The 26,456-nt window shown below is 39.8% G+C and overlaps 1 protein-coding gene across 8 annotated transcripts in view; it reads right to left on the bottom strand.

Annotated features, from left to right (window-relative positions):
* Nucleotides 1–26,456, bottom strand: part of ZBTB20 (zinc finger and BTB domain containing 20) — a 447,669-nt gene that overhangs the window by 106,622 nt on the left and 314,591 nt on the right. For all 8 annotated transcript variants that reach the window (XM_015875890.2, XM_015875884.2, XM_015875917.2 and 5 more), the window contains one exon: nucleotides 21,373–21,427. The gene's annotated coding sequence lies outside the window, so the exon portion shown is untranslated. The remainder of the gene's footprint in view (nucleotides 1–21,372; nucleotides 21,428–26,456) is intronic.

The raw sequence follows: 26,456 nt of genomic DNA, 5'->3' as shown, positions 1-26,456 counted from the left end.
ATCTGAGAAGAAAGTAGGGAAAGAGTGTAAAGCTCGGCTGACTGCTGGTCTTCAGGAGAGAGCTCAGGGATTCCCTCTCACTTCACATTTTGGGTACAGATGCTTAAAAAAAGATAGGAAAAAAAAAAAAAAAAGAAAAAGCAGACAGAAGCCTTAGCAACTTCTCTACATTAATTCAGCCATCTCTTCTGTGCACATCTCCAGGCATAGTTAGTAGCAGTTTTTATGTATTTCACTGTCTGTGGAGAGCTGACAGGGGACATCAAAATTATTAATCCCTTCTATCAGCCTCTTGTGCAGGGAAAGATGGGTTCTTGCAACTTTCTTCCATTTAAAATGCACTAACGTGGATGGCCCTCCGAGCCAGTTGGTGCCCATTTGCCCAGAAGAGACAAGAGGAAGAACCGACTGGGTTAGGCAGAACAGAGACACCTTGCGTACACATGTGGGACACTGGACTTATTGAGCTCTGTTAAATGCTACTTACGAGTTGTCTCCCCAAAATAAGAATTGCTGCCACTCAAAATGTGCAGTACTCTAGCAGGATTATGAGAGAAAAGGCACTACCAAAAGCACCACTAAAGCAGATTTCAGAGGAACACAGTGCCATCAAAGCCTCAATCAGCTTCCAGACTAGGAGATTTTGCAGAGCACTGTGACACCGACAGGTTGTTTCCTCTTTTCTGGGTCGGTACCAAACTAATAATCCAGCAGGGTGCAAAACAGCCCTGGGCTGTGTTTCTAATGAAGGATGCTGTGACCACTTGATGCAGGAGTTCACTGCAAGAACCACTGTATGTCCATGTAATTACAGGCCACAGTAATGGTACAAGGGGCCCTCAGTAAGGTTGCACAGGCAACATTAACTGTGGCATTTCCTAACTTTTAAGTGCTTGACTCAGTAACATTAATGTTACGGTAATGTGTTTTCTCTGTAATTTCTCAGGATATTCTCTTAAAGCAATCTTGAAAGCAGAATGCCATTCTGTGGAGCAGGAGCACCTGCAGAGCTCTCATACAGAGATTTGCTGGACAAACCTGCTGATAAGCAAGCAGCCACCAGCAGAGTGACACGTACTCCATGGCTCCGAGAGTGTCTGCCTGACAATGGAAATGCTGAGATTCAGCAGCCCTATGTTGAATACCATGGAGCAGAGGGAGACGCACACCCCTGGGTAGAGACCCTTCAGCCCCTGGACTGGAGAACTGGTACTTCTAACACTGCCATCTTCCTTCCGTTCCCTCCATTCAGGTGACTCCCTGGACTTATGTTCCTCCTGTTTTCTTCTTTCCTACACTGCTCCTTGTCACAGTCCGTTCCTCACCCCATTGCACAAGAATGAGTACCTCTTTGCCTCTCCTCCACCCCAGGCAGGGTGGACACTGAGTGCGGCACAGCATGCTGCTTAGCGGTAAATGAGGCCATGTGATGTTCCAGGCTGCCTTAACTAGACCACTTCTTGCAAGACTGTTTAAAACTAATTCGGGTATCATAATTTGCAATCCACAGTGTAGACATATCAAAATGTCCTTGTTCTCATTTCCAGTGCTTGCTGCCATAGCAACCCCTGGTCAAAAGGAAATTTCCATTGATATCAGAAGGAGCAGCATTTCACCCAGGTGAGTTTCTACTATGTGGCACATATTTTATTAGCATGTCTTCCTGGTACACCGATCCCCAAATCTCCTGTACTGTTTAATGTAGAAAGTGCTGCTGTTAAGTTCTGCTCTCAGAAGGTCCCCTCCCACCAGAAGCTACGCAAGTCAAAGACCTCCTGATTTCTGCCAGCATTTCAATCAAGAGCAAACCTGGAATCTAAATGCAAAAGGCTGAGCGCAGCTCCAGAAATGCATAACATCTTCCCCTCCTGAGATTTCATCACAGTCTTGCATTAGCGTCCACGTCGATGGTTTCTTGCATTGTACTCCCTAGCTTATTCACCCTTCGTAAAAATCACTGCATGCAACAAGAAGGTTCTGCCAAAGAAGTGAGAATTGAAAGCTCGATCCTACCAGTTGGATAAAGTTTGCTGCTTCTTTCGGGAGAGGCAATCGGTGCTGCAGCAAGCTTTCAGCCTCTCCTGCATGATAGTCTGTAGGAAGACAATGTGGCAATAGAATTGGAATAGATGTTTAAATATGAGAACTGTAAATGCATTTGCCACTGGCAAACGGTAGGATTTATGAAAGGCAAAGCCACCAGAGTAGCTCCTCGCTTTCTGACTTCTACTTGTATTACACAGCGGCAGCCAAAAGGAGGACACAGAACAGCAGCAGACAGGGAAGGACCTGGAAATGACACAGCCCTCGTTCCTTTAATGTATATGAAACATTCCACTGTGCAACTCAGCTGACATGAGCTGACATTAATGGGAAATTAAGAGATCTGGGTGGCACAGAGGAGAATTTGGTTCTGCAGAGAATGAAGTGCTCTGTAATGAAGGATAGTGAAGAGCTCCATCTACCTGAAAAGAGGGTGTAACTATGTAATCTCAGGATAAGTTGCTTCAATATATTCCTTTAGTTTTACTGGCTTATCCTCACAGGCATCTGTGAGTCTCTTCTTTTTGTTCAGATCTGGGTATGCAATCATTGCAAACTCACATCTCTATGCATGTTAGACAGCTTTGTATGCTAAGTGAGAAAGCCGCCCTGCTTTGCAGCATCGTCCATTTCTGTCTTGTACACAATTTGATTTTTCAGGGCAACAAAAGCAAACCTATTCCCTACTGCATTGATTACCAGAGTTGTGTATTAAAACTCTGCTGGATGCCCAGGACTGGTTCCTAAAGCACCCAGCACTGACACCAGGAATCTCCCAACGTACTTCCCTTCAGAGAACTGATGACAAGGAAATATAAGGGGAACATCAGAGACACTCCATATTATTTATCTCTTAGACAAAACGAATACAATGTTCTACTTTGTGGAATGAGAAGTGAAAATACTGCAAACTGGGCTGGGAGAGATACTGTTGTTCTCTTTTGCATATTACCACCAGCAGTAAGATGCAGAAAAGTGAGCCATGCTCTGACAGCCACCAGTGCAATCCGCCTTCACTGGAAAAGCAACAGTGCAACCTAGGGCAGATCCATAAAACATCTGGCTAAGGAGACATGAGAAGAACAAGACTCCTTCCCACCTTTCTTCAGCTGCACCAAGCTGGTGAGGAACACATGCATTTGCTTAATAAATGAAGGAAACCCTGTCACTGCTTAAAAAACAGATAAATAAAGAGGTGGATTTTGCAGGCGACATGATTTCTATATGATTCTATGGGTGTTTATTGTGAGGGCCTCAGAAGACTTGGAAACAATGAAAACATTAGCTCTCAATCTCACTCTACCATTCTCTGCCATCCATACTGTTACCAGACTGTGTCTCTGCTCCAAAATTAAAAGCACTGCGTGTTATATTCAATTCACTGTATGTTGTTCTGTTTGGTTGTATTCTATTCTGTCATTTTCTGAGAGGAGCAATTCTGAGTGCCAGGAGGCTTAATTTTCTCTCATACTTACATAGGAAGACATGAAGGCTTTCCCATAGGCTGAGTGGTGAGCAGAAATATTAATTCTTTTTTTATTCCTCATACAGGACAAAAACTATGTAAGAACAACAGTATTATTAGCAGTCTTAGAACAGCCTCAGCATGCCGAAAGTATCAGAGTCCCACCAAAGTCACAAGACTTATATCTAAAACAACACTGGTCCTTCTCTTTATACATTTTCTTGCTCCCTCTCAGAATGACAGAATGAAATCTATATTGCCAACAACTTCAACTGCAGTAGGGGAATACTGACCTCACTGGCTTTTCTGTCCAACAATCAGGTTTTTTTCTGAAAATACCCAGTATTTCCTCTCAACCAGCTCTGCATTGGCATGAATACCTACATGCTCTCTCCCCAATCCCCTTGGCAGTTTTTGGAACATATTCCCAGCTGCAAGGGTCCCAACTCTGTGTATACCATCATCTTTCTTTGACTTCAATGTGAGTGAAGGAGGAAGCCAAAGAGTTACAGGAGAACGTAGAGTTCTGTCTCTTTGGTGTAGCACAGAGGATTGTCCATCACATCCTGGGGATACAAGAAAAGAATACCCTGACAGGGCTGACTGCCATCTCCTTCTCACCACTGACACGGCTGCTGCTTGTAAGGTGACTGGAACAAAACTCACTCAGGAAGAAATCAAGAGTAGTTCATCACTCATTTTTCCTGCCTGTTTGCTCCTAATGATCTTGGAACACAGTTTACCATTAGTTTTATAGACAATCCTGGTTTCAGGACAGCATGCCTACTTTGAAATGGCTCACCTTCTTGGGAAAGTCTCAAACTCTTCCTCTTCCTTCCAGCTCATTGCCTCCCCTTCTGGTTTTACTGGGTTGTGTGTGTGTCAATTCTCTCATAACATGCTCAAATAAAAAGAAAAAAAGGGGCCGTAGAGTCAGCTTTCACTTTCTTTTTATAAGATTATGGCCACACTGTAGAAAGTGCGCCAGAAATTTCAGTAATGTCATTTTGGCCAATACAACACCTCTTACAGGCTTGAGCTATTCACACTCCTGTATAGCCTGTAGCACAAATCAACAGAGCCTCTTTTATATTCTTCTTCTGGTATTTCTCTCTGACCTTAGAGAAACAGAGAATTGCTATAGGGCAACGAACTCTCATTTTGCCCTTGACATTTCTGCAATCCATTTCCCTGAGTTGGGAGACCCTTTCACAGATCTGGAACTTCACCAGCATAGGGAAGAATTAATGTAATTAAGAATTAGACACAGGGTCTCTAAAATGGGAATCATAACAATGAGTAACGTCACAAGAGTGTTTCCAGAATTAATTCATATAAGTAAAGCACTTAAAAGATAAAAATGTAGGAGCTGTCATATCAGATTAGACCACTTCTCCATCCAGCTGAGCAACCCTGCGCGCAACAGAGAGCAGCAGTACACTCAGGAAAGCAGAATTAGAGTCCCTGCCCCATGCAGGAAGAGGGTCCAGTCTAAGCACAGACAATGTCAGTTCTTAGTCCTGCTTTACAACTTAGCAAGGGAGCATGCATAAGCCTTTCCAACCCACTGTCACTAAACAAAGTGGTCTTAAAGGAACAAACTATGTGCACCATAAGAAATAGGCTGGACAGTGGCCATAAAGGAGTTACTTCTGTTCTGGCGTAGGACAGCTTCTGACCAAGAGTTTCTGCTTCTAGGTGGAAGAATCTAAAACTACTCTAAAAATGTAAATTTGGAAGCACAATGAATGAAAAAATGAGTACACGGGTGTACACACACACACACACACACACACACATAAAATCTGGTTAAAAAGCCACCTGATTCTCAGCGGCTCTGCTCTCAGCAGTCAGATGACTTTAAAAGATCCCTCCTGATTTTTTTTGTTACTCCAGAATTCTGTGATGCCACAATTTTCCATTCCAAAGTTTTGCCACCGAACGCTAAACAAGTTCTGGTAAACATAACTTCTAATGCAAATACTATTAGGGAAGTTTCTTAAGTCCAGGACGGAAACTCTGGTTCCAACAAGGAGAAAGAGAGTGACCCCAGAGCCCGGTGGTTGAGGCTGTGATATGAAACCTGGATGGGTCTCACCCATGCGGGGAGCAGCTGTTGGCAGCTGAGCCATTGGCTCTCCTAAGTTTTCAAAGAGTTTTGAAGAAGTTCCTGTGCCAAGACAAAAGCACACTCCAAAACTTCAGATGTTTTCGCTGTGGGGAACTGCTGTTTCCTGGCCAGTTTTCCTATATGTCCATGCATTCTGTAAGTGCCTGCAGCCTGTACATGAATTCTAACATCAGCTGTGGCAAAGCTAATCATTTTTCTGTGAAACTTCACCATTTCAGGTAGTCTGGCGCTTCTCTTTGATTCTCATAATTTTTTTGCAGCTTTATCAAACAGGTTTTCTGAAGAGAATTGGATAGGTTTCAATGGGTCTGTCTCCATGTAAGGGTGGAGGCTTTAAGTTTATTCTTACTTCTGCATTAAATGTGCAATGTTTGATAGAAACAATACTAATAAAAAAAGGCAAAACCCTATTAAAAGACAGCCACAAAGTATTTTTGTGTGTGATTTACTCTAACCTGTACTCTACTTTAGGAGAGAGTAAGTGAAAAAAAAAAACATCCACAAATTAAAGATGATTTGTGAAAAACCCAGTCCGTCATACCTGTCCAAACCAGAAATGAATCTTATATTACCGGGACTGGATGAAACATCGTCAGTGTTGAATTGTTACATAAGAATATGTTAGTGCTGTAGCAGGAGTGTAGTCTTTTAAGATGTGAAAGAGCGTTATCTAACCTCTCTGCAAAGTTCAGGAAGAAGAGCCATATGTCCAAATAATCATTTTTCTTGGTGGTGTTTAACATGTCAGATTTTTCAAGGGGCCTATTTCGAGTTTAAAAAAAAAAGTGTGAAATGCATTTTGAATTTATTTTTTATTTTTATTTTTTTGCCAAAAGCAGCTCATTTTCAAACTTGCAAGGGAACAAGAAAAACAAAATCAAATGTCAAGTAGATTTGCTCTTTGTTGTAATTAATACGCAAGCATTTGCTTGTAGATGGTCCCAAGCCTGTAAACAAGTAGTGCCAGTTGTGGTGCCACTAAAAATGAGAAGTTCTCTGAGAATCAAAGGGCCAAGTGTTCAACCAGGGAAAATATTCAAATCGGTGGCCCTATGCCAGTCTACATCAGCTGGGGATGTGGCCACAATGGAAGAATGGCAGGAAGCAGGATGAGGGAGGATGTGCCACGTGTTGGCAGGATTGATCTTTGCGTGCTATGAGCAATGGAACAGCAAAGGAAGGTGGACTGGCTTCTTCAGAGAAGGAGGTGGGAAACCTCCTTCATTTTGAAACTGGTTTGAATGGTGGATTAGGTCTAGATTAAATAATTAAACTACAGGCCAGTAGTAGGTGTTTACTCTGTATTAAGTTGGCATACCACTCTACATTAAGTTGACAGGTATTACTTTTTAACATTTCAAAGTACTCAATAATTAATAACACTACATGGTAAAATGGCTGAATAACCATCACCTTAGAATGCTAAAGCTAACACCTCCACATTCAGCCTCTTCACCAAAGAGTCTGTAAAGAGTTCAGTCTTTCAAATGATCAGCTACAGGAAGAAAGTGAAGAATGGAACCACAAAAAGATTAAGAAGAAAGCTGTTTAACTCCGTGAGCATCAGCACTCAGGTTGTATGACTTCAAGCAAATGCTATACTCCCGTTTCCTCACCTCTACATAACAATATTACCTAATTAATTGATTGTGATAAAGACTACACATCAAGATGCATTTCAGCAGACAACTCAAAGTAGACATTTCTGATGGTTTCACATAAAGTGTCTTAAAAATGACCCTTATAATAAAAGAAATTTGTGTTTAGGTGTTCTGTCAAATCAAGAACTGTCCCTCAGATTCCTTTTCAGCTAAATGGTGAAAATATGATTTATCTGCTCAGGGAACCCCAAGGTGAGCTACTTCATTAACAGTTATCCACAGGAACTCCTCAGGCAGAAAGTGTTGGAGAATGCTTTCATGTTAGATACTACTACTGATAACTATGGTACAGAATAGTTCACCTCACAGAAAGTTTGGTGATTCACTGTAATGGAACTGGAGGAGTGAGTGAACAGCGAGGAAAAGGAGGAGGGATGAAAGAAGGGCACATTTTCAGAGGAAGAAAAACCACAAAACATTCAGAAGTGGCAAAAGGACTCTATAGGAAATGAGAATACTGGAGATACATAAACTAAATGGACTGCTCAAATGTCATATTTAAATGCAAGTAGTCATATTAAGAGTCAGGAATCATCAGTCTGAGCTGGAGAAGTGTGCAACTGGCATTAAATGCAGCCTTTTCCTTCCTGTAACACTTAGAAGGGTACAAACTGAAATGGAGGAAGAGGAGGGCTCTTCTGATTTACAGCAGAAAATCTTGTCCTCCGGGGTATTGTTATTATAAGCTCTGAAATAATACAGACAGAGAAGATGGAGTGTAGGGCACAGAAATAAACTGGAAGCAGCGTTAACCGTTAGTAAGGCTTTTCCTTTCCAGCTGCCATTGATACGAATGACGCTCATTCTTGTGCTGGCAAAGGGAAAGAATAGATGAGTTAATGTCACTTTTTCTTCCCTCAATTCTCAGATTTGACAACTACCAGGCTACACTGTTTCACTAAGAGAAAGGCCTGTTTTTCACTTAAGAGCACAAAAAGCATACAGAGAAAGCCATTTTCAAGGTCAGAGGGTTGTTTTGACATTTAAGAAACACTAAAACAGATTTTGGCTTTTAAATCTGTAAACCAGAACTACTTCCTGACCTGAGAGACAACCTGCCAGATTTCTAGCTGACCACAGACTTCTCAGGGTAAGCTGGAATTACCAGGTATGTGATGCCGTCTAGGTGCCTGCTTCTGTGATTTTAAAATAAAAAGTTGATCAACCTTAGAATAACACAGTTTCTGAGACCCTTCATACAAGCGGCATGTTCTCCTTCTCACAGTAACTAAAGAGGCAGTCCTTTCTTTAATAACCATGCTGGTACAATATTTTGCTAACTGCTGGAGAATCCAATACCTTGAGATGAAAATAATAATGAAAAAAAAAAACAAAAAAAACCACCAAAAAATGAGAGAAATAGTAACATTTAAGGTAGTAGAATCCAAATAGCTGCTTTTATTTTATACCAGGGCTCTGATTCTCTTACCAACCCTGCTCCCATACAAACCAATTCCATTTATCGCTGTCTGACAAGCCAGAGATCTCCAAGACTGCAAAACTGCAAAATCCCAGGGCAAACTGCAAATGGGCTGATAGAACGGTTCACAGAGAGCATACACACGCAAGTTGGTTATGCATGCACTGCCAGCATAACCTTGCTATGCAAGCTCAACATGACTTAGTGCATATGCAGTATCAAAGGGTCATATTGCTGTTAAAGACATGCAACAGAACGCTTTGCATTGCTGCCTCTTGCTCTTACAGCCTCTTCTGCCTGTGCTCATGGCTCTCTTTGTTCAAAATGGGTTGTAAACCAGTTATGTTGCTGAAGATGAGAGGCTGTACTTGCCTCTCACTCCAAAACAGCAACCAATTTTGCTGTCTCAAGTAGGCAAGAAAAAACAAAAATGATCATTGTTTTCCTTCCATATTTCTTTTTAATTAATCATGACAAAGCTTGAAAAAAATCTGTTCAAAAAAGGTGACAACTGGAGGTGCTCAGGCAGCCATGGTAAGGTACAATGGTTAAAGTGGAGGGGTTGTACAGAGGACGCAGGGTTTCTTTTGCTTCTGACATGCCTCCCATGTGCACCTGTGCTGTTTTAAGTGATGTCAGCTGTTGCATTCAAAGTATTGTCATTGAAATAGTTTTGTTTCTTAAGACTTTGCTTACTGGCTTTTAGTTTGTTTCTCTTTCAGACAGAGTTTCAATGCAACTGTATTCAAAGGTCTGTTGTGAGGTTTTTTAAGTATTGTTCCTACTAGTTAGTGGAAATGCACAGAACTTGCCAGCCTGCAACTCTGGGCCTTACAGAATGCAACTCTTTCTCCAAGGAAAGAGTTAGGTGTTCCTAGCTGCCTAGATACAATTGTTTTCTTCTTGTGAATCCACAGTGCAGGTGAGCAGATTAAATCTTAACTAATTCTGGGGCTGCTGCAAATTTGCCTGTAAAATGGCAAGCTGAAGACTCCCTCATGATTATCGTTTCACAAGGACCTCAGATCAGCTGTGCTTCGAAAATGGAATTATATTTATGGCCCAATGAAATATCAGTGCTGAATCCTTAACCTGGGGTTGCTGCTGGAAAGCTGTTGCATAATGCACAAGGCAGTGCCGAGCATTGCTCTCAATCTCAGCATCAGCCATTGTGGAGAGCTAAAAGAGGGAGCACCATGAAGCCTGCGTGATGGGCAAAGCTTGAACAAGGAGAAGGTTTCTTAGGTGAGAACAGCATTTCTACGAAAATGCTGATAACAGCTGAACTTCTAGATGGAACAGCATTCTGGAGAGCTGGGTCATGATTACTGCTAATACGGAGAGGGAGAAACTGAGGTGCTTTGACAGGAAAGCATGAGATTCTTTCAGCATCAGAGGGAGCTTTTCTGCTAGTGCTCAAGTGAAAACCCACGTCTCAATCCCAACAGCAAGCCACAAGCTCATACTGCTTTTACTACAAACAGATTTCCCTGCACCATACTGTACTTTTCTTCTTGTTGACTGTTCAGTATGGTCATCCAAAAATACTCCTATTTGTGTTATTTTTCACACACACCGCCCTGAAACAAAATTCAGTATGAAAGAAGAGCAGATTCCTCCAACACAGCTCAACATCCAAACTAAGCAGCAATAAAATGGCATTTATTCACCAACCGAGGTTTCAAACAGTAAAATGATTGTTGCTGAGCTACGGATTGGACTGTTTCCTGAATAAGACCCCAGAATACATTGCCAGTGGCAGCTCTGTCACCTCTGTCACCATCTCCTGGGGGAGAAGGAGGAGGATTGTAAGCATGTGTGGGGCTGGGGCCTGAACTCAGTGCCACGATCACAGGGGCAGAATGGGGCAGGATTCACCATTGGTACTGAGGTAGGAGACAGAAAGAGGCAAGCTGGGTACCTGGTGTGGGTGAGGCTCTTTCTTCACCTGCTAAGGGAGATGGAAAAGGACGAGCCCTGGGCTCCACAATGCCAAGCACGCCTGGGAGCAGCTGCACTTCAAAAGCTGAGCAATCTGAAGGCATGGGGGTGCTAAACATGCTCACATTTTCTTTCTACGCGAACTTTGGCAAGCCCTGCACCTTCCTCTGTGTCTTTGTTTTCCTGTTTGAATATGTGATATTCAAATGAAATATAAATATTAATATTTGATTAACTCACAGCTACAAAGCTTAGTTCCTTAAATTCTAGCACAGATCTTTGAAATCTTTGAAAAACCAGATAAATATGAATTCTTTTATTTTTCTAGCATTACATTAAGGACTGTACAGTCGAAGCTGATGAATTAAATAATCTCTGTCTATATTTGCTTGTATCTTTCTAAAACCGTTACCTTTTCAGCAGAAATTTCTCATGCCTTGTTTCAATCCAGAAATGACATTTTTGGTAAAGCTTTGCAAAACTCATTCAGCTGTTTTTGAGTCATCCAAGTATGTAAAAAACAGTTTCCAGCTGCTAAGTTTTCCATAAGCCTTTTTTTTCCTCCTTCTTCTTAAACATGCTTGTATAATTATAACTCAGCTTTGTTTTAAAACATCAAATTTGACACATACATAGTCCTGAAAGAGAAGGAGCAGCCCTGCCATCTTCAAAAGCATTGGGTTTAGAAATAATAAGGCTATTCCCACATTAAAATATCTTTCTTTTCCTAAAGATTCTCCCAGACTTTAAGCTACGGTTTTCTAACTGGAGACACCACAGAAACTGAAACTTCTCAACTGTATAAATAACCAAAAAAAACCCAAAACCCCAAGCACCAAAAGTGAAGAGAGTCACTTCTAAGTAAGGTGCAACACAGGAGGCCGGTGAGCACTAGGACGAGGCTCTGTCCTGCCTATAGTTTGCTCCATAGACACAAACACATTTTAAGGAGAACTGCTGTAGCTTTAGCACTGTCTTCTTGCTCTACACCTCCTCTCCAAAAGTTCAGAACTGTTATTTACGATAGACAAGGACACAACATTGTTCCCCCTACCATAACATACAGCCTTCACTGGGCTGGCAATAGTTTTCTGTAAGGGTTCTGAATTCAATTTACCATTAAATACTCCTGCAGTTTTAATTATTGCATCTTTGCAATCAGATTCTTCGCTTATCCTCTGCCCAGATAAAAGTGCAATGACATGATATCAAGCAGTCATTTATTTAAACATTTCATTTAATCTGAGGTATTTCAGTTTTTGATGCCTTAGTGAAGTAAATATTGGTTCTGAGAATATTAATGGTGGCTGAAACAGGAGCTGCAGTTTGATTGATTATTGGATTACACAGACTTCATTCTCAAAACTATTTTCTCATATGATGATGTAAAGGCATATGTGACTTTTCTGCCTCGTGCAAACCTATGGCCTCAGCAAGAGTTCTCCGGTTAGGCTACAGTAACTCTTTCTGTGCAAGAGGATATTCACTGCACGTGCAGCTTTTTCCATGGGGCTAAACTCTGTGGATTTGTAAGGACAAGAAGGAACTCCTTAACTACTTCTCATTTCAAGAAAATAGCAGTACTTTACTCTCATCCCTTCAGGCACATATTCTCCCACTGTGCAGGTGTGAGTCCAGAGAAACTATCAATGTCAGTGACATGACGGTGAATCTGAGATGACAGCCTGACTCATCTGAAAGCAAAAGACACAACTCTGATTGGCTTTCATGCAGAGTAATGTGTGCATATGTGCATGCACGTATCCTTCCTCACCTTACACTGTCTGTGCTATTATCTGTACATCTGTAACTCATTCTTAGTCCATCATTTTTGAGAGGCTTTCTGAATCTGTTTCAAATCACATCACACATATAGACAGTGCTCAAGAAACAAAATGTGATTGTAATATAATTACGGGGAAAAACTCAGCAGCTCCTACCCATCCCATTTTCTTCTCTGGGTACTGTATTGCCTGGGTAAACCCACAGCTAAGGATGGTGCAGTAAAAGACTCAATTGTAAGAAAGGGGCAGAGGTAAGGTTGCTGTGGGAACATTAACTCTAAATTTCCTGAGTTTACAGAGATTAAAATCTCAGTCTTCACATCACATTAGCATACTTTTTGTGCATACAGAGCATGGCCCAGGCAAGTGCATTGTTTCTAAAGGGAAGAGTAAATTATTGGGTAGCTAGGTGCCTGTGCACATTTTGGTAACTATAAGCTACATAGTTCAGTTCTAGTCAATGCTACTGGATTCTGAAGCCACCCAATATGACAACAAAGTGGGAAAGGTAATGAAAAATAAACAAACTAAGTTATGCTGTATGCCTCACTATTCTAAGCTTCAGTGTCGAGACAAAAGAAGAGTAGAGTTTGCCATTTGCCTGTTTTTAATAATCACAAGAAGATCTGCCAGATGCACTCTTTAAGGGCTCTGTCTGTCTGGACCAGGTAGATGCTGCAATACACAAAGGACTTCACATACAGAGAAAGAAAGAGTGCTCATGGACAATGATGCAGCATTCTTAATTAAGATTTTCATTACTGATACATACATTAAGGTATTGCTAATGCAAGTGCCCAAGCACTCTCATGTGCAGGTAGATGTCTCTGATTCTATCTCTAGAAACCCTTTTGCAAATCACTATGAACATTCACCAGCCAAGGCTCAAAATCAGCTCGCCCGCCCTTTGCTGTTACGACAATGGAAAATAATAGATGATATTTTATTTGTCTGACAGACGAGAACTTAACACTTTGTCGGTGTGAGTATGAATAGGATTCTGCAAGACTGCTACAGTCTATTGAAACTGATTCGGATCTCACATCTGTTTGATGTTGATGTAACATCAGGAGCTTCAATAGCACAAGCGTAGCAAATGTTCAAGCAAAAAAGGGAGAGGCATACAGGCAAATGGAAAATGGGATAAAATGCAACATAAGTTTGCCAAAGGTAGATTGTAGTAAACTAACCCGATAACTTTCTTTGATAAGATAACTGATTATTCAGACAAAGGAAATGCAGTAAATTAAATCTATCAGCAAAGCATTTGATATGGTATCACAAGGGAAATTATGAGGTAAAATGAAGATTAGCAAAAGGATTGTAAAGTGAGCAAATGCTTACCTGAAGGGCAGTGTTAAAAACAGAATCGTTGGGCAAAATGATGGCCATATTTACACAATTTTTACTTAGAAAAAATAAATAAATAGCATTTTCTAAATTAAAAAGTTTTGGAGGACTAATTCCACAATTTTGCTTTCTGAGACCCCTCAAAAGGAGAGGACAAGAAGGAGGAAAAAGAGGGAGCACGGTCAGCATCAAGATAAGGATTTATCATCTGTAATAAACTTGTCATTAGCAAAATTTAGGTATTATTCACTTGCACAATAAATTTTTGGTAACATTTCCACATTATTTCTACAGTCCTTTGGGAGAGAGCCATGGGTCGCTCAGTAGTTTACTTGTGCATTAAGCATCTAGTTCTGTTCTGTGCTTTTGAAGCCCTGTTACTCCCAGAACAGGAAGCAGCTTCTGCTACAGATCTACTAGCTGAATGCCTAGGTCTCTTGTTTAAAGACTTGTCCTTGCCTTACAGCAAAGTGCTGCTTGAAGAAGGTGGTGGGGAGAAAAATCACGTGAACAGAAGAATTAGAAAACAAGCAAACAAACAAACAAAAACCCCCACTGCTTCTGCTTGAACTATTTGCATGCTTTTCTTGATCTATTCAGGCTATGATGTTTTATGGATTTCTTCGTTAGGGCAAACTGGTTGACGAGTAGCAAGGCTACACTATCGTACTAGCACTACCTGTGCTATGATGACATGCATCAAAACACAGGCAGGCAAAGATGTAAAGTGAAGGCAATACCACAGAAGTTACATTAGAAGGTATCGATGTGAGGTTAAGTTGCAGGCTCCAAAAGAAATGATCTGGCAGCATACTTTCAACAAGCTTGACAATCTTCCCTGAGGCATGCCTCAGTCTACAGGTAATCCAACGACTAAAAATGTTACCTTCTCATTAAAGTTCATTGGAAGAAAAGCTGCACTTTTCTTTTAGTTTTCTGCGGCAGAATTTATTTCTTAATGTCCTAACTAGATGATGCTATGCGTGCATGGACATTCACAGCAAGAAATTCACACCAAGCATCAAAACTTGAAGGATTTAAGTGCAATAATTGAAAAACAATTTGTGAAACGTTCTATTCTTTGAGGTTGGTTATATGCTGATCACACATTGTAGGTATTCTTCACACCCTTCACTGCATATTGCAGAGCATCCAGACTGTAACACCTTAATTTCTGTCTTTTATCTAAAACAGAGTTTACTGCAAAAAGTGAAATTCTATTAATCCCTTTTACTGGCATCTAGGATAAGTGAAGGCAGATGAATATGAAATTTAAACACATGCCCAGGTCCAAATGTTGTGACTGATCCTTACTTTTGTGATTGGTTAAAGAAAGAATACCTTAAGTTGAAGGTATTTGAAGGTGGGATCCTCATTTTGCCTCTGAAAATTCAAGCCATTCTGCATATCTTTAGGAAATTAAAACATTAGAAAACAGCATTTGGAAAACTGATACAGTGACTCAATTAAATTTAAAACTCAATCTGGTGAAAGAGGAGAGGAAGATCTATTCAAATCCAAAAGCATTTGCTTTTACTTGTGTTAAAAAATCTAATATTTTGAGCATGCAAACATATGAAAATATTACCTGGGGGGCTCTATTTGTGAATTACATTCAGTATGATATTATCCAAAATGATGGATGCAGCAATGAGCAAGAACTTCAGAGGAAGAAAACATTATTTCTTAATTTGCTATGAATCTTTTATATCTAAGATTTCCCATTCCCACCAAGAGGTAAACTAGCCTTCATGAAGCATGGCCTGAAGACTAATCAATGTTCTCCCGTGAGTGGCCTTTCAGTATCTGAAGGGGAGCTAGTAAGGAAGAATGGGACAGACTCTTTTACAGGGTCTGTGGTGACAGAACAAGCGGAAATGGCTTCAAACTTAAAGAGGGTAGATTTAGGTTGAATATAAGTAAAAGGTCTCTTACAGGGACAGAGGTGAGGCACAGGAACAGGCTGCCCAGAGAGGTGGTGGATGCCCCGTCCCTGGAGACTTTCAAAGAGAGGCTGGATCAGTCTCTGGGCAGCCTGATGTAGCTGTACATGTCCCTGTTGATTGCAGGGGAGCTGGACTACATGACCTTTAAAGGTCCCTTCCAACTCTAAGGATAGTATGATTCTAAGTTTTGATATGTACAGCTGTGCAATGGCCCACAGGAAAACTCTATGGTAGATGGCTTCAATTTGTTTTTTAAGTGAGAGTTGGAGAGAATAAGGCAATGCATGAGATACTCTGAAAAGCTCATTTTCAATTGTGGTGTCCTATACATAGGACACTTATCATACATTTAGAGACTTGGTCTGGCATTTAGACATCTGGGAGTACTAGTATTTCAGTGACAGTCTCAACAGTCAAATTTATGACCTTTTGATAAAGAGGTGGCTTTTGGGAAACCATCTATTTCTGGATACCTGGTTTCATAATAACCACTCCTCTAGTGCTACTTGCTTTCAGCACTTTTTTTTCCCCTGTCTTATATCTGTTGTACATTTTAAGGAGACAGGTAAACAGCGTGATGTTAAAGTTCGGTGCATCAAAGAGAATTTTTAGATAAGGAGAAGGACTAACAGCATTTTTCAGAAAAAAAAAAAAAAGGGAAAGACATGTGGTGGTATAACTGCAGAACAGCAACACACTTGCCCAGGTTGGAAGATAATTCACCATAACTGCAAAGAGATTATTCTGAAAAGCTCTGCTACACTCTGTCGCTGTGCCATTTTGCACAGCGATTTCAGACCTAACAAACTGGACCGTCTTAATATTTGGATGGTTGATGTTCAAACTGCTGTAGGCAATGCTGCTACTGCTTCAGCAAGGTGTTTTTTTTTCTATCCAAACAGATTAAATGATGCCTGTGTGAAGTTAAGGGGAAAAAAAAGGAAAAAGAAAAAAGTGCACTGGCCAATTGCATTTTCTTTCTGTCACTTTCTTTTTTTCTATTTAAAACTAAAATACTGCATTTCCAGAAGTTTCTAGTTTAAAGTCCATTTTTTCTTCTGTGGTAATCTGTTGAATTTGTTACATTTCAAGGAAAGCTAGCACTCAATACATTATACTACACTAATTAGATGAAAAATAACCCAGAACAAAAGGATCTCCAATAAGCGTAATGGCAGAAAAGGGTGACATTTTCAGTTGTCATGCTAGCCAATCTCAAATTCAATCTCATTCACTATCAGAGGATATTTTGTAGGTTCTGCAATTATGAACAGGAATGCTTACATTCCTCTGTCATAGTCCACACATCAGCTCCACAGCTATGGGTAGCCATTATTATTTGTTAAATAGGTTGAATATTAACACTTAAAATAATGCTTAAATAAAAAACTTGTACTAGGTTTTGCCCTTTTCCCCCCTCCCAGTTAATTCTACCATTTTCTGGATAGAATCTATTTTTATCATGGATATTTTAGAACAAAACCATGAACTTTATCAGAATCATTTTAAAGAAGCCATTTATTTTTATTTTTTCTTTCATTTTTAATGCAAGTCCTTTTCTTAAGCCCATTTGTTGGTTGTCTTCAGATAAAGAATCAAGATTGAAGTTGCAGCACTTGAATAGGAACATTCCTCCCAGAGTGCATTCTCAGTTACACAGTTTGATTTCTATAAACACTTCAGAACAGAATTTCTCCTCCACTTCTATTTCTAGCTTGTTTCACCGTTCCTCTCACTTACAAACACCAAATATGGGGCCTTTGCTCATGATCTCTCTTTTTTGGAGAATTCCTTTTCTTCAGGAGGCAAACAGTGGCTGGGAAAGTGCTACCCCTTTCCTGTCTCAAATCGCTGTGTAGGTGACCATTCCCTTTGAACAACTCCTTGTTTTCATGATTGGATAAATGACCCTTCTGGACAATTTGCATGTCAATTTATTACATTAAGTATGATAATTCTTGAAAAAATGCTAGCTCTTGAAAGCTGTTGTAAATACGACGCTTATTACATCTAGACTTTTTTTTTTGGCATTTTGCAAATGTTCATTTTTGATTCATGAATAAGCTTGACCTGGAGGTTATTATACTCCTCTGAAGTAATGGAGAGCTTCTTAAGAAACTTGAGAACAGAAAAGATGCCTCCTCCCTGTTCCTGTTCACTGCTGCTGTTCTCAAGTTCCTCATCTGCAAAACAACACTGAGCACACAAACCAAGGGGTTCAGATGCTACTAATTAGCAGATATTTCACAATGACGGTTCAGAGTGCTAACAGGTAAATGTTTGCTGGTAAACAAGGACCACCAGCAAGAACATGTAAACAGATAGCAAAGACTGTTCAAACATCATGATGTCTGATAAAGTGAATACATACTCTCAAAAACTGGCAGCTGGTAGGCTGGAACACTGCTGGGTGTCTTTTGACACACGAATCACTGATCATATGATGGATGGTTCTCATAACTATGATGAGATCAGTAAGATGCTGCTCATCTTCCCTTAGGTCATCATTACTTGACAGAATATGTCTTCATGAACCTGAGGGATAAATGGCACTTTTTTTCTTTTTTTCTTTCTTTTTTAACATGATGTCAAAGCAAGAGAATCAGAATCAGTGCAGAATCTAATAAGGAATAATGTTGGAGTTCACCCCAGTTAGATCAGAAACCTATTTCAAGGAAACAAACAGATGTTCGTGGAATTAGGTTAATATGACATGCGGCTTCTCTGTATCTGGATCACTTTGGGGCATTTGTTCCATGCACTTACATAAAGCTAACAGCAGATAACTCTTCAATATTGTATGGGTTCCACCTGAATGGGTAGTGCTCTAGAAGTAAAAAGAGTATCCTCTCTTTTTTGAAGCCGTCTATCTTACTGCAAAGCACCTTAGTATTTTCAGTAACTGTTACTCATCATAGGCTTTATGATAGAAAGGCTCAAGGGTAGTTAGAAGACTTTCTTCCTTGAAAAGGTCTGTTTTCGACAAAGAATCTACCTGCTTCTTTTAAACTCATGAAGACACTGTAGTGAATCAGAGATTAATAAATGGGAATATTGCCTAAGAGACATGAAATCCCTCCACCTCTGAAGACCAGACTACATGCATACAAACAGACAGTACATAACCTGGAGGAAGAATGAATAATCATCAAGTTGTAGGTAGGGATACGAGAAGTATGTCAAGCAGTGGGAAATGAAGCAGAAGACAGAACAAATCTGTTATTATCTACAGATCAGAAACATGTTTGATAGGTACCATTAACAGCTTCTAATGCAAAAATGTCCAATTTGATTTTTTCTGTTATGCAAAAGAACTTGAAAGATCAAAGACCTGAAGGACCTACCTTACAGAGAGAAAGAAGAGAGCCAGTACAACCAGGACAAACTTATACACATGCCTGAAATAAACTGAGGATCCTACAGAGCTTGTTGAGTTGGGAATGGAAGAGTGCAAAGAAGCCCTCAGCTGTGGAATAAACCTGACTTAAAGGAACAAACAGGTTTGTGAGTCTTCCTTTACAGCACAGACAAACTGATGTGCTTGTACCAATGCTGATGGCACGCAGTCCTGCCACAGACATAAATGACTTTGTTGCTGCTGCACGAAGTGTTAACACAAGCAGTGTGCACTTTGAGGCCCTGAGCATCATTAACAGTTTTTATCAATATTATGAAGTTCTGCAACAAAAATAATAGGATTTGTCACGGGCTGTTATGAACCGCCCCTGCTGGATAAATACATAATACATGATGGCAAAGGTCTGATGGGACTTTAATCAATTGCCTTTCTGAGTCAAATAAATGTCACATTAGACGTAAGCCATGCTGTATTCTGTAGGGGCCTCTGCTCCCCTCATCTCACAGGCCTGACACTGCTACAGGGAGCCATGCACGCGCATAGACTCCTACTTATTTGCAGCAAATATATCAGAGCAAAACAGGAATAGTATGCTGTAAATTATAGATTTGGGACACCTTATAATGAAAGGAAAAGGGGAACAGAAAGAAATATGGGGCCATCATTGGCATGAGAGGTCAGCTCAAATACATCTCGGTGGTAGCTGGCACTACCCACCTTTGGCAGTCACTGCAACATAGCTCATGTTTGTGCCAATAGGGCGAGGGAGAAGCAAGTGTGCCATTTCTTTGCGCATGTATAAAGTATTGAGTCAACTTTAAATGTTAAAGACACATAATTTAGGTCTCCTATCAGCAAAAGAAAGCTCTTTGTTTCAGCACACACCTGAAAAACATTCTGAGTATCCCTTTGCACTTCAGCATTCCTTTGAAGAAATTCCAACAACCAGAACTCAACTTGAACATAAATTTGCAGGTTTAATTCCTCTTCCAATTATGAAAGAGCTATTTTTCTTCCTGTGCTATGTTTTTTTTCCTTTAATGCCAGGCAGCATATTAACAGCCATCTACTTTCCACTCTGAACAGGTTGTAGGAATGAATTTAAATTGTGAAATAGAGATCTGAAGTAACACAAAGTCCAGGCATATTTGGACATGGAGTTCTAATCCTACATTTAAAAATCCTCATTATTTTTGGCAATCGTTAAATACAGCTTAAATACCCGAAAACAGTGCTTAATAGGCTGGTGGACTGGAAAACTTCAGTCTGTCTTTACTTAATTATAGTAAATATTATGATGTGGTAGTGCTATATTTACCCTTATCTCACAACAAAAAGTTTCATTGTTATAATACAGTAGACTTCATTGCCGATATGTATTAAAGACTGTTAGCAAAGTGCAAACTTTTGTTCTAAGTACACAAAACCATCACATGGCTTAGAGCTTGGCAAGTAAACAAAGAAGAAAAAAGCAAACTCTCCCAAAAATTAATTCTCCTATTCCCCTAAAAAAACATACCAAAAAAACCCAGCAACCAAAAAAACCTCAAACCATTGAAATCTTAATTCTTCCTGTTCAAGGTCTTAAGAACACAATTACCTGGATTTATGTAGTATTTTCTCCAATGAAGAAAGTCACTACAATGGCAACTTATGAGGCAGCAGACAAATGCAACAGAATGAGAACAGGCAAGAAAAGACCACTACATAACATTTTCTAAATAAACTACTAACAAGTTTTTAATTCTGAAACTGTTAAGTGTTGAAGCAGATGCAATATATTTAATCTACCCAGATCAGAAGAGTAGATCATTACTAGATGGGAAGGCACATTGGACTAGGATAAGGAAGGGTTCCATGGTACCAGGACAGTATCCATCAGAGATGGGTTGAAATGCTAGTTGACTGCTACTTACACTTGCCCAGCTCTTGCACAGCATGGAAATACTATATACTATCAGAGTTCAACAGCATAATACCCTGTACAAGAAATACATCTCCAAACTGATATGTACATACTCTCATCCAAAAATTATCTTATCAATTCCAGATCAATTGATCACTCAAGGTTACTAAGACTGAGTGCCAGAAGGTGATACTGCTTTTAAAATTCTAGGCTACTGCATCAGTACAGCAACTCAGTACTGAATCTTGTAGCCATACGGAGCAACAGAGGAGTTCACAAATGTTTTGCACTGATCTGAATGGAACCCGAACAAAATGTACAACTTTAATCAATAAAAAGTATAAAATGTTTGGTAGCAAATACTTACACAAGAGTCAGGAAAGGTTCCTTCAGAGGAAGGCCACAAATTGATTGTGAGTGATCTGCAAAGAAAGGGGAGAAAAAAGGACATTATGAAATTAAGAGATAATAAGCACTTTAAATGATACCAAAATAAAAGAGGGATCGAGGAGCCTCACAGATGGTAGCAGTTCCCACAGGAGAGAAAAAAAAAAAAAAAAAAAAAAAAAGTGTTTAAAATTTTCGAACTGCATAAATGTTGGAAGTTTTGAAATTACCTGACCCCAAAACTATATAGCAGAGAAAACTGGCAATGGCCAAGGATTTTTTCAGTCCTGGGATAATTCCAAGCCAGCAGAGACTAAATATCCTCTGGTGGCTGTTCAACAGCCTCCGTGAAATAGGCTTGTGGCTCCTATGGACAAATGCTCTTATCACAAAAACACTGCCAGATTTGAATGGCATCCTTCTTAGCAGCCGTGCCAGATGATACAGGACTCTAAAACAGAACTCGCCTTCTTGATCCTGACCTTCACAGAAGAGGGGTTAGGCATATTATTAGGGCTGAGGATGCTTACATTACAGCTGATAGCTGCACAGGAAAATTGTGTTGTCTTAGTTCCTTCTGTCAACACAGTATCTTTTGGACTTGACAGATTTGTTATCCTGAAACCCCCAAGAAGAGAACGGATGCATCAAAACAGAAAGGCTAAGGGATTACAAACTTTTGGTAGGCGAAAGGTCTGGTTTCCAAAGCCTACAAAGGAATATCTCAGCTTTTTTGCCAACAACTGTGCAAAACATATTAACACGGGATGAAGCAATGGATAAAATGAATCAAAGCCTAATGCTCTGAATTGTAACAAGAAGATGCACTCCTATTTGACAAAGGCTACGGATCAGTCTGGTTCTGCCTTCCAAGCTGAAAGAAATTCCGGCAGTCAGAACAGACTGCATCCTCCAACAGATTGCTGAGCAGGGTACCAGGAGCACAGTGCACAAAGACCACGGGATCCTTATGGTGCACTCTAGTACTTAAGTCAAGCCATGGCCCTCGTCTATCGTCTCCTGCCAATTACAAAGAGATGAGCTCATTACTCAAAGCAATTAAAAATATTCACAGAAGTACAAACCTAAGTTGAGATAGTGAAGAAAAAGGAGGAGCTGTCACAGGAGAGAAAGAAGGAAGGAAAGTAGAAAATTTCTTCAGAGCTGTAGCTATTATTTGTGGGAATTATGGGCGTGGTAGAGGTGAGTGCAAGAAAGAGCATGCATGCTTATCTAGTGCTAGGTCATCCAGCAGTAGCAGTGGAAGAAATACAGCAAAGAACAGAGAGATTCATAAAAACTGCTAGACAGCAAATGATGTGTATAGCATTTATCGGATAGGCCACCGCCCAGAGAGACCCTATTTAAACTGCAAAATCTCTCTTTAAAGAAGAGAGGAAACAGATTATTCCCGCACATTTGAAAGATTTGCATGAGACAGATGAGAAGATGCATTCTGCCCACTGAAAAGCGGAAGTGATCCAAGATGGATTAAGACAGAGGTGATCAGAGTAGGGGAGAGCACATCACTGTTTGTTATTTTTCAAGAATCCATAACTCCAATGAAAACTAACAGGGAAATTCAGGTGGAAAAAACACCCTGCTCTGCTAAGCTTATATCCCTTATTTGCCTTTTAGAGTGAACATGAAGCCCACAGACACAACTGTATGCAAAGGACTGCAGTGATTGGTAGCTGGGAATTATTTTTTTCAGGTTTTTGGGCAGCTGGGACACTGAGTTGCACCACAGGAGAACCTTAGACAAGAGGTCTGGGCCAAAGAATGTGCCTTGGAGCCCCAGAGCTAAAAAGAAAAAAAAAAAAAAAAAAAAAAAAAAAGTTGTAAAAAAAAAAAAAAAAAAAAAAAAAAAAAAAAAAAAAAGAAAAAGTGGGAGGCATCCAGCATGAGAAAAAAAACAACACAGAATGGAAAATTTTAGCCCAGTGGTTAGACTTTGGCTGCATTATAAGCAATATAAAACAAGTTCTCTTAAGGGAAAGCGTCAAGCAACTTTGAAGACGCGGATGCCAAAGAATTCAACAAATTATGGCTTGAGACTCTGGAGGTGCTGAGTAATGACTTACACCAACATTACCATAGAATTTGCTGTAAGGAATGAGCAAGACTGTCATACCCAATTAAAACTGTAGGGTAAGCCTGGACGGGCAGGACATACTGGAATCTGCAAACTAGAATCTGGCAAATCACCAGAACTGAAACACCATAATTTTTTAAATGATCGTAATTGGTTCAGATACTTGATTACAAGTTTTGCTAAAAATATATATATAAAAAAACCCAAAAGTTTCCAAGTAAAGCATTTGAAAAACAAAATGTGTCCGAGGAAACTATGATTCATTCCAGGTTAGATAACTGTAGCACACGTATGCCGGAGATAAGTGGGCCAAATTCTCTTCCCAGTGCCCCGTGCAATCTTTCAGACTTAATTGAAACCATGAGCAGAACCTGAACCATTAAAATGCTGGGTTGAAACTTTTCATCATACGACACTGTTTGTCACAAGAGACATACTTAACCTAATTACATTATATTAACACAGTAGATTTCTTCAATATATACTATTGTATAATACATAAAAAATGAAGTATGAGAAAGCTGACTATTTTTCTTAGTTCTTTCTGTTATAGGCAGAATAATTACTAGTCTCTGCCATTTGTTTTCCACCCAGTATTGCACTATTTCATGGGCAGACAAAAGGAATCCACTGATCTTTTTCATATTCAATCCCTAGTGTTAATTAATCATTATTACTTGGAAGCTGTTTTGGCCATTGGACAGGATAGCCAGCGGCTAATCTTAAATCTGCTCTTGATTCATTGTGGGCAGATTCTGCCCACTTTCTCTTTCTCTGCTGTGTGAATATATGCCATTTAAATCACAAAGACAAAAAGACAAGTAAGACATAAACCTTAAGGATATTTAGGAAGCTCTCAATGATTTTAATAGGAATTAGTTTTCTAAATGCTGAAGAATTTCTACTTATGTAGTTAGATGGTAAAATCCAGTCATACGAGTTATGCTATGTAAGCAGGTAATTGATTTATGAATCTAAATATCATTTTCAAGGAGACTTAGGCACTCCTGTCAAATTTCATTGGTAGTTGCTAAAATTTTGGCTGTAAACCACCTGAGGACTTGAAATTTTTTAACCTTTGTTAGCACAAGTACCACTTACTTTCAAGGGAATTAACATTTTAACTGCCAGATTGTTTCTGATATTGGAATTTAGTTGCTTCTAACAATTTATTCACTAAATGGCTTGAGTTAAACATCAAAACAGCGATTCTGTTCCATTTGTGAAAATGATTCAGGGTCTCTCAGATGTAACACGTTACCAAGATGAGAAATGTTATTCATTCAACTGCTTTATAAATTATGGACCACTTCAAACAGGAAGAACTTGAGATGGATTCAGATAATCTCAATCTGAGTGCTTTCACCTCAAAACATTTTCAATCTTTACCACTATGGAACCACTAAAGGGGAGAGCTTTATCACATGCCACCTACTGAGTGTATTGAACCTAAGATGTAGAGTCTGGCTACACCTCTCCTCCTGGAGGCACTATACCTCCTCTGTATATGAATTACAATTCAGTCCTAGTGGTGGGTGAAGACAATAATTTAGTTACTAGAGAACCCCTCAGTTCAAAGAAGGCCAAACTGAGCCAGTGCTGTGCTGGGAAAATACAGTGGAATGGGAGACTCTTCCATCTGAAATTCAGCGGAGCCCTGAAAACGATCAGAGGGGGCAGAGAGGCTTCACTGCATCTCTAACAAAGCAGACAGATCACAACAAAATTAAATTGAGGATTTCAGTGGATATAATTGTTGTTTTTATATATTAATGAACAACAATAATATGTGATTCTAAACTGAATACCAGGTTTGACATTTTAATCTGAGCACTCATGCTATCCATAAATGTTCATAAACGTCACAAGACCCATACCCTTTGATTGAATTACAATCCAGTATGCAATTTAGGAAACATGGATTAATCTACATAGATTTATATTTCTGCAGGTTATTTGTTGATTTATATCCTTTTCCTCTAAGTGTCCTTTTCGCTGGGAATATGAGAAAATACATGCAAATCTTTAATAGGAGAGCAAAGGGGAGCAGCTCAAAATCCAGTGAATAGCAGCAGATGGGAACTAGGTTCAGTGAAACCCATGCTAATTATCGTTTGCTTTTTGAAGTCACCTTTGCTAATGGCCAGAAAAATCTTAGTCCCTGTGATATCTTCTATTACCTCCACATTAACTCATGCTACAGCCAACAATCACCTTGGCAATGCTGTGCAATTAAATCACCTTTCAATCATCTTGCTGAGGAATCCAGAAATGCAAATTGCTTTAGTATTAGGATTTAATTATAAAAATACAAAGGAAGGCAGTTAAATGTTACCGTAGCGTACAGCTCTGGTGTCCACAGCACAAGAAAGACATGGCAATGTTGGAGTGTGTCCAGAGGAAGCTACAAGGATGATCAGAGGACTAGAGAATCTCTCCTTCCAAGAAAGGCTAAGGCAGCTGGCCTTGTTCAGCCCAGAGAAGAGGTCTCTCTCAGGGGAGACCTCACAGTGGTCTTTCAAAACTTAAAGGAGCTTATAAGAAAGATAGAGAGCTTTTACTAGGGTCTGTAGTGACAGGAAAAGGTTTAATGGTTTTAAACTAAAAGAGGATAGATGCAGATCACATTTTAGGAAGAAATTCTCTACTGAGATTGTGGTGAGGCACTGGCACAGGCTGCACAGAGAAGTTGCGGATGCCCCATCTCTGGAGGTATTCAAGGCCAGGTTGGATGTGGCTTTGGACAACCTGGATGAGCAGGAAGTGTCCCTGCCCATTGCAGGAGGTTGGAACTAAATAGTCTTTAAGGTCTCTTCCAACCCAAACCATTATTTCGTACTACGATACCAGACGTATGAGAACACTTTAGCCTCAGACATCACATGAGGCAGGGAACCACATCAGCCAAAGTTACATGGCAACACACGGAGGAATTTTAATATATTTTTTTTAATATAGTCATGCTCCTT

Source organism: Coturnix japonica, chromosome 1, assembly GCF_001577835.2.
Source record: "Coturnix japonica isolate 7356 chromosome 1, Coturnix japonica 2.1, whole genome shotgun sequence".
Lineage (NCBI taxonomy): Eukaryota > Metazoa > Chordata > Aves > Galliformes > Phasianidae > Coturnix > Coturnix japonica.
The sequence above is the reverse complement of the archived record's forward strand: the minus strand, read 5'-3'. Positions and strand labels throughout refer to the sequence as shown.